The following is a 16,894-nucleotide window of genomic DNA, read 5'->3' as shown; positions in this document are numbered from 1 at the left end:
CTAGCTAGCTATGTGACCTTGGGCAAGTCACTAACCTCCCTCAGATTCAGTTTCCTTATCTGTAAAATAGGGTAATAACAGGACCTATATCACAGGGTTATTTTGAGAATCAAATGAAATGACATATATAAAGCACTTCAAAAATCTCAAAGCTTGGGGGTGGGGTGGAGCCAAGATGATGGAGCAAAAGCAGGGACTTGCTTGAGCTCTTCCCCAAACCCCTCCAAATAACTGTAAAAAATGACTCTAAACAAATTCTAGAGCAGCAGAACCCACAAAATGACAGAGTGAAACAAATTTCCAGCCTAAAACAACCTGGACGGTCAACAGGAAAGGTCTGTTGCACCATTCTGAGAAAAGAGCATGGGCCATGCCAGCACAGACAGGGTGAGAGAGGAGCAAGGTCCTGCCCTGGCCCCAGCCCCAGGGTGGCAGTGGCAGCAGCAGTGGCAGTGGCTGTTTCTGGAGCTCTCTACCCATAGACAGTGGGGGGATCCAGTGGCTGATCAGAAGTGGATTGCAGGGATCTCTTTGGTGGTGCTGAGGCAAGATTCTCTTGCTTTGTCTGTGCTTGGATCTGGGTCATAGTCCTGGCTGGCAGTCCTGGGGTAAGGAGGAGCACCGGGGTGGTGGAGCTTGTAGTGGTGGTAGAGAGGGAATACTCCTCCTACTTCTAAGGTGGAAAAGAGTGTTTGTGGTCACTCATAGACCAGAGCACAGACAAGGAGAGGAGTAAACACCTCTCCTTTGATTATACAACCTTGGAAGAACTGAAAATTTAAAAATCCCTAGAAATATCTCTGAAAACAGCTGCACAAAACTCCTGAGGCTTGGGACAGTATACTCTCTACTCTGGAAGCAGAGCCCTACCTTAACAAAGAGCTAAAAAGTCAAGTAATTGGCTGGGAAAATGAGTAAACAGCAGGAAAAAATCAGATTATAGAATCTTACTTTGGTGACAAGGAAGATCAAAACATACAACCAGAGGAAGACAGCAAAGTCAAAGCTCCTACATCCAAAGCCTCCAAGAAAAATATGAATTGGTCTCAGGCCATGGAAGAGCTCAAAAAAGATTTTGAAAACAAGTAAGAGAAGTAGAGGAAAAATTGGGAGGAGAAATGAGAGTGATACAAGAATGTCATGAAAATCTCAAAGTTGTGTATGTGTAAGCAACTATTATCATTCCTGACCAAACTGACTCACTATCTCCTGGTACATAGTAGGCACTTAATACATGCTTGTTGTACTTATTCTGTGTTAACCTCAGACACTTGCTAACCTCTGGACTTCGATGACTATCATCCTCAGAATATTTTTCTTCCTGCCAAATGTCAGGAATGCAGCCATCTAGTAGCAAACAAGCAACATTTGAAGCTGTGAGAGTGGATAAATTCTTCTAGGGAAAAAATATAGCCAGAAGAACAGAAAGCCAAATATCTGTCTTGGAGGTTACACACAATATAGGGAAATGAAAAGGAAGAGGTTCTAGCAAAGCAGATAGAGAAGGTGTGGTCAGAGATATAGAAGGAAGAGCAGAACAGAATAAGGTCACAGAAACCTAGGGAGGAGAAAGTGTCAAGAAGAAATGAATAATTAGTGCTGTCAGATGCCATACAGAGATCAAGGAAGGTGAGGTCTGAGTTTAGAAAAGGTCACTGGCAACTCATATGAAAATGATGTCAGCAGACTTATAGGAGCATAAGGCTCTTTCCAAAGGCAGCTAAGTGGAACCATGGATAAAACACTAGGTCTGTAGTCAAGAAGTCTTATCTTCCTGAGTTAAAATATGACCTCAGACACTTACTAGCTGTGTGACCTTGGGCAAGTCACTTAACCCTGTTTGCCTTGTTTTCCTCATCTGTAAAATGAGCTGAAGGAGAAGGAAATGGCAAACCACTCTAGTACCTTTGCCAAGAAAACCCCAAATGGGGTCAAAAAGAGTCAAACATGATAGAAATGACTGAACAACAATTATTAAAAAAAAATATTTTATTTGATAGAGCAGAATGTCCCCATAAAGGTCCTTGTTCCTCATGCCTACTCTGCATCCATCAAAACCATGCAAGATTCCTTGAAAGACATAATAGAGACAATCTTGTTGGATGACTCTTTGATTGTTAATATCAAGTGAGGCATGAAACGGGAAGGCGTAAGTCATCAGAGGTGTTTCTGTTTGTAAATAACATTATGATGACCCCACCAAGCCCTGGAACAGTATAGAGATTGCCCTAATTATTCACACAAGTGGATGAAGAATACCTATTGTCTAGACCAATAGTTCTCAAACTTTTTGGTCTCAGGACCCCTTCACACTGCTAAAAATCATTGAAAACCCTGAAAAGCTTTTGCTTATCTGGATTACACCAAAATAATTTACCGTATCAGAAAATGAAATTAACACATTTAAAAATATTTATTAATTCATTTAAAATAACAATAAAACCTTTTACATGTTTATAAAACAAAATAATTAGTTAAAAAAAGGGTGGCATTGTCTTGCATATTTTGCAGATCTCTAATGTCTAGTTTAATAGAAGACAGCTGGATTCTTTTATCTGTTTCTGCATTAAATCTGCTATGTGCTATTTTAGTTAAAATAAATGAAGAAAACCCAACCTTACACAGATATGTAGTTGGGAAAAGGAGGATTATTTTATTAGGCAAATAACATTTTAATATTATCATGAAAATAATTTTGACCTTGCAGACCCCCAAAAGGGTCTCAAGGACCTCTAGGGGTCCTTGGACTATACTTTGAGAATTGTTGGTCCATCCTATGATATTAAATTAGATGGATAACTATAGCATTAATACACAAGGCTGTTTATATACATATACATATAGCCTGATATGTATGTACATATACAAACATATATATATACATACACACACATATATACATATACATACATACATACATATATATACGAAAACTAGGTGGTGCAGTGAATAAAGTACTAGGTCTGAAGTCAGGAAGATCTGAGTTCAAATGTATGGTTACTAACTGTGTGACCTAAGCAAGTCACTAAACCTCTGTTTGCCTCAGTTTCCGTATCTGTAAAATGGGGATGATAATAATAGCACCTACCTCCCAGGGTTGTTGTAAGGACCAAATGAGATAATCTTGTAACCACACAGTAAGTACTGTTATAATTATATAGTTATTATTATTATTTTATATATGTATGTGTATATATGCGTATGTACATGCATATATATACATATACATAAGCATAAGATATACACATACACACATATATCTGGAAGAGACACCACAAATGGATAATGATCTGGGCCTAGAACTGAACAGGAGGAAAAGGGGAAGTTTGGATTACTTTTGAGAAACCATAAAATCATTTCAGTGGCCCCCAAGCTTCTCCCTGAAATAAAAGTCCATTTTTTTATTTAAAAAAAAAACCTATATTTTTATTGGCATCTTTTGCTTTTTTTATCACTTTCATTTTTTCATTTCTAAATATACTCTTCCCCTACTCAGGAAGTCATCCCTTGTAACAAAAATTTTAGAAGGGAAACTAAGCAGTTCAGTAAAACCAGCTAACACATCAATGGTACACAAAAGGTGGTACACACAATATTCTGTACCCATTGTCTCCACTTCTGGAAAGAAGTGAGGGAGATATATTTTCTCAGCTCTTCTCTTTTTTTAAAAAAAATACTATGAACTTATCAACAAACATTCCAATACATAAAGAGCCAAAATCAGAATTAAATACATATTAAACTGTCAATTCTGTTATGTATCAATTTGCTTTTTAATAGTATTTAATAAATTTAACACAGTGCTAGCAAAATTGTTGTTTGTATCCCCTTCTGAACTTCTTTCATCTTCTTCTGTGTGTTTTTTCCTTCTATATGTGTTCTTTTCTTTTTTCCATCTCTCATACTGCTCACAAATCCACTATCTCCTCTCTCAAAGAGAAGTCTTCCCAGGAGAACTCCTTGCAAGGATAATGGAATAATCCATTTATTGTATCTATATCCCTAGTGCCTAGTACATTGTTGGGCCCAGAGGAGTTGTTATACATGTTAGCTGATTGACTAATAGACAAAAGAAACTGATACATGGGCCACATCCGAAAATGTGTGCCTTATTTACACCTCTTTAGCTTATCATTTCTCCACTAAACAGAGCAGAAGGCATGCTTCAGCAAGTCATGATTAGCCTCTGCATTGATCAAAATTCTGGAGACATGCAAAATTTTCTTCTTTTTATACAACTTCAGTCACCACATAAACTGTTGTCCTGGTTCTGCTTTATTTCACTGTGAACCAGTTCATACAAATCTTCTCAAGTTTCTCTGAATTCATGTTCATCATTTCTAATGGCATACTAATATTCCATTATATTTATAGACCACAATATGTTAGCCATTCTCCAGTTGGTGGGCACTTAGTTGTTTTCAGCTTTATAAATATGTTTAGAGGTGGTACTGCTGAGTCAAAGAGTATACCCAGTTTAGTGACTTCGCAGGTACAGTTCTAAGTTCCTTTCTAGGATAGTTGGACTAATTACAGCCCCCACCCACAATTTCTCTTTTTTAAATAATACTTTTCCCAATTGCATGTAAAGGCAATTTTTAACATTCAATTTTTTAAAATTTTGAGTTGCAAATTTTCTCCCTCCCTTACTTCCCCCCCTCCCCTAAGACAGTAAGCAATATGGGTTATATACATGCAATCATGTACAATATTTCCATATCAGTCATGTAAAGAAGAAACATACAAGAAGGGAAAAAACATGAAAAAATAAAGTGAAAAACAGGATGCTTTGATCTGCATTCAAACTCCATTGTTTTTTTTCTCTGGAGACGTACAGCATTTTTCATCACGAGTCCTTTGCAATTGTCTTGGATCACTGTATCACTGAAAGTACCTAAGTCATTTATGGTTGATCATCATATAATATTGCTGTTACTGTGTATAATGTTGTCCTGGGTCTGCTCACTTCACTGTGTATCAGTTCATGTGCCTCCAGGTTTTTCCAAAATCAGCCTGCTCATCATTTCCTTTACTATCATATAACACAACTTATTCAGCCATTCTCCAATTGATGGGCATCCCCTAAATTTCCAGTTCTTTGCAACCACAAAAGAGCTGCTATAAATATTTTTGTACATATAGGTCCTTTACTCATTTTTTAAAAAATCTCTTTGGGATACAGACCTAGTACCCCACCACAATTTCTCAACTCTTCCCCAGGAAAAAGGCCCATCTTTTGAAAATCAATATTCTATTGGTGATATTATATGGCTATAAGCCTCTGAAGAAATGAAGTTCAGGAGCATGCAAAGGGCAATGGTGAACATGGGCAACTGGCTGCAATCCATTGCAAACAGGAAATTACACAGGAGAAAGGGCATAAAGAATGTTATCAAAGAGATGTATGATCAAAAAAAGAATGGAGTTAAGATGGCAGCTTGAAAAGTTGTAGTAGAGTCCTACTACCTAACAACACCCCTCCAGGCAACTCCCCCACTTTCCCTCACACTCCTAGGCTGCTGCCTTGGGTTCTAGAGATAACCGTGTGGGTGACTACTTCTAACTACAGTAGCTGGTGAGCCAGCCCACAGTGGTTTGCTTCAGCCAGCAGACACAAGAAGCTATTAGCAAAGCATTTACTAATATGTCATAACAAGAACAATAGTTTCAAAACATTTCCCATAAACCTGGGCACCCTTTTCTAGAAATATACACCATATATACCATCCATGGGAAGAGTGGGCTCAAACATAGAGTATATAGTAGAGTGTCAAAGGCTACTCTCAAATCGTGCTGCTATACAACCTGGAAGTCCTTTCTCTCTGCCCAGCATCCCCATGCATTTCCCCTGTTAGGCAATTTGCTCAGCTGGGTCCTCAAGGACTCCTCCTTTCCTCACTTTCATTCTCCAACCATAGGCCTCATTCTTTGAATCTCCTTTTTTCCATTAGGTGACCATATCTCTTGGGGGCAGTTAGGTGGTGCAGTGGATAGAGTGCTGGCCTGGAGTTGGGAAGATTCATCTTCCTGAGTTCAAATCAGGCTTCAGATATTTATTAGCTTTGTGACCCTGGACCAGTCACTGAACCCTGTTTGTCTCCATTCCTCATCTGGAGAAGAAAATGGCAAACAACTATTATCTTTGCCAAAATAATGCCAAATGGGGTCACAAAGAGTAAGAAACGACTGAACAACAAGAAATGGTATCTCTTATGCTTCATAAGCAAAAGAGACGTGTCGAGGGGTACAAGGCAACTCTACCAGTTTGGCCATCTCTTGCAGATGTCCAAAGATCAATAGATCAAACAGATCAATACTAGAATTTAGATCAATGTTAAATTCATAAAAATTGTTTCTGGCAGACCTGTGCCTGAAATGGAGAGTACAGTGTTATCATTTTTTCTTCAACAAGATAGTATGTGCAAGGATAGCTATAAGGTATGATGGCAAGGCAAAAAATTCAGACAAAGTAGTCTAGGAAAATTTGAGGAAGGAAATAATACTTTCACCTAGGTGGAGGATAAGGGAAGACTTCATGGGAGGAGATGGTAACTGAACAAAGATTCTGAAAAGCAGGCTAATTTAGGAGTTCATTCCAAGTCTATGGAGTTGTCTATGTAAATGTAAGGAAGCAGTAGAATTTTAAAGTCAGAGATAGATAATTGTCTAGTTCAATTTAAGGCAATTTAACAAACATTTGTCAAATGTCTACCACATACAAGACAACGTGTTAGACATTGGCACTACAAAAACAAAACAATATGCTTTGGTGTCAATATGGTGTCATACTACCAGAGCATCTTGAAGTATAACCTTACCTTTGTATCTATGTAAATGTAGAGTGTGTATCTCTGCTACTGGTTGGTTAATTTATTTTTAGTTTACAACATTCAGTTCCACAAGCTTTTGATTTTTAAATTTTCTCTGCCACCCTCCTCTCCCCCCTATTCAAGACAGCATGCAATCTGATATACATTCTAGATGTACATTCATATTATACATATTTTTCTTTGATTAATTTATTTATTTTTAGTTTACAAACTGCTACTGGTTGGAAGCACTGTATCCTAATGGTCCAGCAACTCTGATAATGTGGACGACTAAAGGACGGTAAGGCGAGAGATTTTCTCTCCTAGTCCCCCTCCCAGGGAGGGCCTGTGAGCCTAGAAATATCAAGTGAAGTGGAAGTCAGTGGCAAGAGCTCAGATAATTGGGAAAAGAAATAAGGTTATGTCTAGGAATGTGGAAGAGGGTGGAGACTTGTCCTAGCATAAAGTTCCAAATCAGAAACAGAGATTGGAGATATGAGTAAACAGAAGAAGATACCAAACATCATGAAGAAATATTATCAGTCAGGAGATGCCCAAGAGGTAAACCCAGAAGAGAATATGGCATTTGTATTCTAATGGGGAAGAAGAAACAAATGTCCTCTCAGAACCCGAATGTCTTCAAGGGTCACAGAGGGAGTTAAGTATGACAAACACATGACCAAACACATGTGTATATTTATTTTGCTTATTTATGTCTATTTCTTACAAGGGAGAATTTTTTTAAAGGCACAGAAGGGAAGCGAGGAACACAGATAAGCATGACTTTTATAATTAATATCCTGAATTTATTACATGCTCTTCATTTTCTAAAAGTTGCATGTAATTGAGATTCACAGTTTAATATACAGTCCTCTTCAGTTCTTTTTTGCATATGAAAATGTTCATTTTTGTTGGTGTCTATCAAGTTCAATATAAGAACAAATTTAAAATGAACAAAAAAGATGGTAAGTTCATTTAGTGAAAATGAGGGGCAGCCTATGGAAAGTCATGTTCCTCTGGTATACTCATGATGTAAAGAGAATATAAAGAAGGCCCCCTAACATGTTGGGTGGATCCTCTGTTTGAACTTATGGGAGGATATAGACCAGAGTTGGCAGGCATGGATGGATTTGTTTATGAAACCCAGCACTGGACAGAATGTTCACTTACTAAAGCAGTGGCTGGCGAACTATGGACAGCAGGAAGTCCTCCCTAAGAAAGTATGATTGCCAAGAGTCCCTCTTCTGTCCCTCCTTAGTCACTTATGGCCAGGGTGGGGTGGGGGGAGAAGAGAAGTTTTCTATCACTGGAGTGCAGGGTTTGCACTCAGCCCTCACTCCCCTCCCTGAAGACAGGAGGTCCTGCTCTTGAAGGTGAAGTTGCTGAGAGTCCTAGTCCCAGCCTAGTCAGTGACTTATAGACCTGGAAGAAAGGAAGGAGTTCCTTCTCTTTCCGACGCAAGGGTCAATGATTTGGCCCTTGCATTCTCCAGAGGAAAGGAGTGGCAGTGAGGCTGCCTAGTCCACCGCGTCTGCAGAGGTCCACAGTCTCAGCTCACGAACTAAAGAGAAGTTCTAGCGGGGGCAACAGGCCGGAGAAGTTGAGAGGAGGTGGGATCAAGGGTGTTTGGGGGGTGGGGTTGGCCTTGGAAAGGGGAAGGGCCATCTCTTTATGTGAGACCAGAGTTAACAGAGCAGGTGATAATGCAAAAGATCTTGAGTGATGTGAGGTGAGGAGGAAAGGAAAGGAGTCAGCTTACAGTGAACAGACCTCGCTTTCTCAATAAAGTATCAGGCATGATCTCCAGCTGAAAGGGTAGGGGAGAGCAATGCAACAGAAGGCTTGAGAAGATCTGGGGCAGAAATCAAGGAGCATTTTAGGGAGGGGTAGAAGGACTGCTTAGCTGCAGAGAGGGCCCAGTAAAAATGCATAACGGACCCAATCGGCGTGGCTTCGTTTTTGTGATTTCTTTGGGCTGAATTCAGCAGGATGTGAATAAGAGAATGGTAGGGGTCATCTAAAGTGGGGGTTGTTGGCAATAGATCAAGGGGACAAGGGATTTGGGAGTAAAGGGTAACGGAGAGTTAAGTGAGTTGGGGCACTTTAAAAGGTGTTGTAATACAAGGAAAATTAGGAACCCCTGAGTAACCCCTAGCTACTGACAAGCACCCCCAGAAAGAATGGACTCAGATATCTTTGGCATTTAGCAAACCCCCTGGGACTCCATGACTCCGCCAAGGAATGTCAATAGATAGGACCATCCCACTGAAGGATAACCTGGCAGACCCTTTCTAGCAGATATCCCTGGGGCTCCGTTACTCCACCAAGGAATGTAAATGAGATTATCCCACTAGTACAAAAACCTGACTGAATCTTTTGATCAGCCAGGACCTTTGTTCCTGTTCCCCCCACCCTGTACCCCCACATAGCCTATATAAGCCAAGCTGTCACCCCAACACATGGCCATTGATTTGTGGTGCAGTATCCCAATGGCCGCCGGCTAATAAATTCTCCACTCAAAACTTATACTCTGTGGTGTGTCTCGCTCGCTTCTGGTACAACATTTTGGAGGCCCCAGCGAGATGAGGTGGTATTTCGTGTTACCGCCCTGGAGACACACACAGAATTCCGGACCTCAACAGGGAGTCTCTGCCCCCGATCCACCTTCTCTCACTTCAGAGGGCCGGCTACTGGGGATTTCTTTTCCTAGGACTCTGATGTGGAGTGATGGTCTCGGAGAATGGGCTCTTTGCTGACCTGTCCCTTTTTGGCCTACGGAGAATTCTGGTTTTCAGACCTCTAGAGGTAAGGTTTTTCTGGTTTGGTTTCTGGTTTGGGGCTAGCCATTTGGGTCTCTGTTATCATAATAAACCCTGACGAGGCTGTGGTACAGAGCTAGGGGGGCTGGGACACCACCCTTCCTATTGGGGTGTGGGAAGATTGGGGTGTTTTCCTTGAAGAGGGAACCTGGTTTATTTTCTTTCCTCTGAGAGGACCTGCTTAGCCCCAGTTAACTCATGCCATTGGTTATCTGTTTTGTGTTGGGTGTGTGAAGATTGGGGTGTTTTCCTTGAAGAGGAAACTTGGTTTATTTTCTTTCCTCTGAGGGGACCTGCTTAGCCCCAATTAACTCATGCTATTGGTTATCTGTTTTGTGTTGGGGTATGGGAAGATTGGGGTGTTTTCCTTGAAGAGGGAACCTTGTTTATTTTCTTTCCTCTGAGGGGATCTGCTTAGCCTCAGTTAACCCATGCTACCGGGTCTGTTTGGGGTGTGGGAAGATTGGGGGTGTTTTCCTTGAAGAGGAAACCTGGTTTATCTTCTTTCCTCTGAGGGGACCTGTTTAGCCTCCAATTAACTCATGCTAATGGTTCTCTGTTTTGTATTGAGGTGTGAGAGAGGTTGGGGGTCGTATCTTTGAGGAGGAAATCTTTCCTCTGAGGGGACCTGCTTAGCCTTCAATTCGATCCACACCGTGAATTTTGTTACGTTTTGAGTTTGTCTCTGTTCACGTGTCTATGTCAAAATTGTGAAACGTCGTTTAAAAAAAAAATCTGAAACATAGGCAGCCAGAGATATCAGGCTGCCACTAGGGAAACAGACCCCTTTCCTTGTGGCTCCCGTTTGGCCAGCGTGGAACTGCGGCGGGAATGGGTTATAATTTGGCAGATTCTGGGTTTTAAATTGTTAAAAAGTTTGGAAATTGGTTAATTGAATTTGGGAAGAAAGAACTCCTGAAATTGTAAATCCATTCCAGGAGCTCACTCTTGCTAAAAAAACACCTCCTCCCAATGAATGCCTTCTGGCTAAAACCTGCATTAAAGTCTTCAGTGGGACTCTCACATTTGTCTTAGTCCCTGATTCCCTTAGATTCAAGTACAAAAGAGGTTTTTGGGAGTGAGCAAGGGGGTGAAGTTTACTTGAATTACAATCATTGAGATCTTTTCACTAGGGCTGCAGTAAAAGTTAGAGCAGTTAAATCAAACTCCTCTCCTCCCAGATCAGATTAGAAGAGAATGCAGGAGAACTGTAGGGAAAAACTTAAATCACCCTCCAACCCTCCAATCACCCTTTTGCCAACGGGCAAAAGGAGGAGAGGGACAGAAATTCACAGACTGACAGTCAGTCCTGTGCCCTGGGTACTTTTGTAGCCCGTCCTTGTGGTAAAGTTTAAAAAGTAAATTTTGTGAAAGAGAGAGGTAGAAACTTGTAAAAAAGGAATTTAGGGGGGCTATAGAATAGCAGCTTGAGACTACCTATCTAGCCAGGAGTCCATGCACTCCTCTTAGCTGCCATGTGCTCCTGGACACACCCTTCCCCCACCCTCCACATTGAAAGGTTATCAGAGCTGAAGCTAAAAGGAAACTTGTAAAGAAATAGGGCTGGTTAGTTAGTGCTTGGAAGGGTAGGCTCCTTGCCCTCAAGGGGCTGCCAGGCCCCACCTAGGAAGGGGCCCTTAGAAAACTAAAAGGGATTTTTTTCCTGCTCTTAAGGACCTTATCTTCCCTGGGAGCCCGAAAAAAAAAATCCTTTAGGCATTTTTGTATAAGATGAAGCTTGGAAAAAGTGGGTGCAAAAAAAAAAATTAAGTTTCTCTTTCTCTCATAAGTTCATTCATGGCCAGGCAAAAGTTCCTAATACCTGGGCCAGAGGTAGTGGTGCTGAAGAATATACAGCTAAATAAAGTGTATTTAAGATGTTAATGTATTAATATATGTGATACACGTATTTATATATTGATGTATTAATATATAATATTGATGAGGGTTAGGGGTGAGAGGTGCTCGACACCCCAAAGTGCCGACACACCGGGTCCTGCCGAAAGAATTCGACTCAAGCTTTCTCAGCCAAGGGAAAAGATAAAGTTTATTAAGAGTTAGCCAAATAGGCCTGCCCCAAGACATCCCACCCCTTGCGATGCCTGTAAGGAAAGAGGGCCAGACCAATCTGAGCTAGATTGGATCTGACCCCCTTCATGGAGGCAAGATGGAGATTATATACACAAAGGTTGTGGGAGGGATTGAGGGGTGGTCTGGGTTGACCAGAGGAGGGGTCTAGGGAGGAGTCTAAGGAGGAGCTTGAAGGGAGTGGGATGAGGTCAGACTCCAGGGTGGGGGAAATAGCTGAAGGCTATACGGAAATGACAGACCATAAAGGGCTGGGGTAACAGAGCTAGGGTATAGATATTTTGATCAGGATTAAGGATGGGAAACAGGATTAAGGTTGGGAAACAGCTGGACAATAGAGGACTGGGCAAGGTAGGCATTTGGGCTTAATGGTTATAGCCTCAGGCCAAGGCCAGGTCGAGTGGGAAGATTCAAGGAGAGTTCAAGGGGTTCCCAGAGACTGTGCCCTCATCAATATCAGAAGTAATAAGACCAACAATTCTTATTGTATCTGGAAATGCAATTGATGTCATCTGAAATTTATTGTTTCTGTATTTCTAAAATTATACCGTATTTTAATTTGAGTTTGACATATGTGAATTGGATGCTTTTAAAGGATGTGATGAAAAGTTGGTAATTTTAAACTATCATATTTGGTTTAGAAATGTATCTACCTAGCCTGAAATGAGTGGTTCAAATTTTACATACATAATAATTTTAGGGCATCGTTACATTTCTATAATATAAAATTATCTTGTTAGAGTTGCATTAGGTTAAGAAGTTGGACAATCGCTGTAACCTAAGAATTTATTACCTCCAAGTTTTGTCTGGAAGTTCAGTTGAAATTGTTCTTGTTATAAATCAACTATTTTGTTAAAATGTGGTTTTATAAACAGTAACCTTTTCTTTTTCAATGCAGAGAGTATTGGGCCTTAGAAATTAAAATGTTACCACTAGTGGTTAGGAATCAGATTTGATTTGCTTACCCAACTCAGTTATGATCACTAGATCAGTAATTAATTGGAATCTGTTTCAAGTTTAAATACATGATAATTGCTTGTGGTGTACTTATTTCTAAGTTTGTTATTATATACAAATTGGTTAACATCGCATTACCTGTGCTGTTAGGGAATAATTTCTCTTATAATCTGGATGTTGTTCGATTAAGAATTGTACTTAATTAAGAAATTGAGGTTGTTAAGTGAACCACCTTGTACCCCTACATATCCTATATAAGCCAAGCTGTCACCCCAACACATGGCCATTGATTTGTGGTGCAGTACCCCAATGGCCACCAGCTAATAAATTCTAATAAGGTTCTCACCCAGAAACTCCAAGAACTCACAATAGGTTTGAACTGCAACCAATTGGCTTACAGGTGGAAATTCAGCAGGCCTTCTAAAATTATACAAAAAGATTTTACAGAACATTTTTCAAAAGTATTTTCCCTTCTTAAAGCAAAATAACCTTTAAACATTTGGATTCATTCACAAATTAGTCCATAAACCTCCAGATTAACATACATAAATACATCTTTAGATGATACAGGCTTGAAAATCTCTGTGCCAGCATCTAGGACATCAGTTGTCTTGTATATAGTAGAAATTAAGCGAATGTTTGTTAAATTGCTTTAAATTGAACTAGACAACCTGTTTCCTCACTTTAACATTTATCTGGTGCTTCCTTTCAGAATCTTAGTTTAGGTACCACTTCCTCCCTCGAAGTCTTCCCTTCCTCACCTAGCTGAAAGTATTCTCTCCTCCCTCAAATTTTCCTGGACTACTTTGTCTGAACTTTTCCTCTTGCCCTTTCACCCAATATTTATCCTTGTACATACTATCTTATTGAAAAAAAATTGTAACACTGTACTTTCCCATTTGAGGCACAGGTTTGCCAGAAACAATTTTTTATGAATTTAACATTAATCTAAATTCTAACCTTCATCTACTCAAGAGAGAGAGATATGCAAACTGGCAGAGTTGCCTCATGCCCTTGGGTATGCTTCTAACACAGGTCACCTTGCAATAGCTTCAATTTATCCTGTATATATCTAGCATCTAGTTGTTTGCATATTATCTCCCACATTAGACTATTAGCTGTTTCTACTATCCATTACTTAGTATATCTGAGTTTCTTAGCACTTAGCTCTGTGCCTGGCACTTGACTTGACTTGATTGTCTATGGGAATCTTGAACAAAGGAAACTCAATTTGGAGTTAATATTCTATTCCCACTACAATTATCCCCTCCACATCACAGGTTAGGGATGGTGCTCCCTCAATCTGGAAAACCCCTGTAAAAATTTTTTGGCTCTCCCTTCCTACCCGAGAAGTCTGAATTATTAAAAGACAAAATATAGTGATATTATACAATACTATACATATATTTTATGCATTTCTGAGTTTCTAAACTTGTTCTGTGTCATCTGCTGGCCTTTGTGTGTTGTCTATGGCTTCCACAAAACTCCCCCAAAATTCCCATTTAATTTCTTATGCCAACCTGAGATATAGCAAAACTGAGATGGGCAAAGTTGAGATGTGGAAGGGGGATAACTGTAATTAGGTTCTAACACAATACTCACTCAATCTTTCCTAAGCCTAACCAAGAATTGTTGCCCACAAACCACACATCTCTCCCAGATCTCTTCCCTCTAGGGCTCTCCTGAAGTAATCAAAACAACAACCTGATCTCTTCCAAATAGTAGAGCCATTAGGTGTGTCAAAACTTTAATAAAGGGAAGTGAATGACTTTAACTAGACAAAAGTATTAATCTTTTTATGTTTGTTTACCACCATTAGAACCTTGGTTTTTGTTCTTCCCTTTATGTTGCTGTTCAGTCAATTCAGTAAATGTTTGTTGTTTTGTTTTGAAACATGTAGAAGGTTTATTGTTATTTTAAAATAATTTTTAAAAATAATAAAATAAAAATAAAATAATTAAAATTAAATTATTTAAAAGAAATAATTAAAATAAAATATTTTAAAAATTAATGACAACATAATTAAAAATAACAAAATAATTAAAATAAAATAATAAATGTTTTATAAACATGTAAAAGGTTTATTATTGTTATTTAAAAATAATTAAAATAAAATTTTTAAATAATTAAAATGTGTTAGTTTTGTTTTCTAATATGGTAAATAACTATTCATATAACCTACACAAGCAAAAGTTCTTTGGGCTCCTCAATAATTTTTAAGAGTTACAAGGGGTTCTGAGATCAAAAAGTTTGAAAACCACTGGCCTTTTTGCTGTTCAGTGGTTTTTCAGTCGAGACCCCATTTGGGGTTTTCTTAACAAAGGTACTGGAAGCGCTCGCCATTTCCTTCTCCTGCTCATTTTATAGATGAGGAACTGAGTCACACAGCTAGTTAGTGTCTGAGGACAGATTTTAACTAAGAAGATGAGACTTTTTTTTTTAAATTTTAAACAAAACATTTAGTAAAACTACAGAACAAGACCAACAATTGTATAATATTCTACCCATAAGCCTGGTGCATGCTCCCTCACCAATGCACACAGTGACTATTGGTTAGGGAAGCATATGCCTTGTGGGAAAAACATTTGGCAAGGGCATCTTAAACTTTGGGTCTTTTTCTTATTTGAGGATTGACTTTATAAAGTTCCCTGATGTGTGTCAGTAAGGTGAATTTTAGTGTGGGTAAAGTAGATTTTTGTTATTACTTCTTAGAGTTCAGTTTCCCAGGATCTATAGCCATAACAACCTCAGTTTCCCAGGATCCGTGGCCATAAAAATCTGTTTCCCAGGTATTAGATATGAGTTCCCAGGCTCAAAACATCTCCACCAGGCTTATGCAGCATTATATAAGGATAAATAACATAAATATGTGTGCTGAAGCTGTAAACATCCACTGCGAGTGCGCAGTGAGATATAGGGATGAGATGATGTAAACTTGTGAGGCTATTGCTGGCAATATGCCTTCTTTGTCTGATGCCCTATAAAACAGGTGGCCATTGGTCACTGAGTTGGGGAACCTTTGTGGTTTAATGCACAAGCTGGAATGCTGTGTGCCTTGATCGGCCCCCATCAGGCCTTGGGAGCGGGGAATCTGTGTTTGCCTCAACCAGCCCCCGTGGAGGCTTGAAGGGATTTAGGGGAAACCTTTAGGGTTGGATGCACAAGTTGTGCCCGGCTCAATTGACCCCATCGAGACATAGGGGTAGTTGCCCCTCTGCTTGCCGGTCCCTGCATGAAGGATGATTAGGGAATGCTGTGAGAATTTGTGGTGCTTCTGTTATCAGCAACACCATGTTAGAGAAAACTAGACTAGAATAAAGCTTATTATTAACCCCTTTGAAGCTGTCTTTCCTGTCTGACCAGATCAAGAGTGAACCTGTTAGAGGCTGAAGCCTCCAGTGCCTCCTGTATATCATCTGTCTAACCATGTGGCATCTGTGTTGGCTTTTCCACAAGGCAGGCCAGTCCTCTATGGGTCAATCTTCTTCACTGTGGGCTCTTTCAGAAAAGGCAGAGAGAGATCTTTAACAAAGGATTATAGAAGTTTCTATGGTTCTGTTTCCTTGGCTGGGTTCTGGGGGATTTCCATTTCTTTGTTAGCTGCTAACAGTCCAGAGAGGTATCTCCTCTCTTCCACATAACTCTGAGGTCTTCTCTGAAGCCAACTCTTCCCCTTTCTCAGCAATGTCCTTACAACGAGAAACCTCATTCTAGCTTATCTATGTTACCAAATCTACATCTTTGCTGGCTAAGCTATAAGTAGGCAATGTCCAATAATCACAAAACCCCCAAGGTTCAGGGTTCTTCAGTTATTAATTCCAATTTTTTTTTTCTATCAGTCACATGCAAACAAGCATCTAGAAGACAAAGCACCAAGACCAGTCTTTGCCTAGGATAAATATATTGTCTCTGTGGAATGAAGATGAGACTTCTTGACTCCAGGCCCAGAACTCTATCCACTGTGACGCCTAGTTGCCCTTAACCTTTTATATACTTTCCTAAAAAAGGTAGGGAAAAAGCCTGGGAAGGACTTCAGACTGGAGAAATATTTGTTTCACAGGTTTTTTTATTTAAAATTTTTTTTTTTACATTTTATTATCTTTTAACATTCTTTTTTAAAATTTTGAGTTCCAAATTCTCCCCCTCCCTCCCACGCTCACTGAGAAGGCAGGCAATATGTCAATTATAGGTGTGAAATCATGCGAAACATATTTCCATATT

This window comes from Trichosurus vulpecula, chromosome 4 (assembly GCF_011100635.1).
Source record: "Trichosurus vulpecula isolate mTriVul1 chromosome 4, mTriVul1.pri, whole genome shotgun sequence".
Classification (NCBI taxonomy): Eukaryota; Metazoa; Chordata; class Mammalia; order Diprotodontia; family Phalangeridae; genus Trichosurus; species Trichosurus vulpecula.
This window is presented reverse-complemented; position numbering follows the sequence as displayed.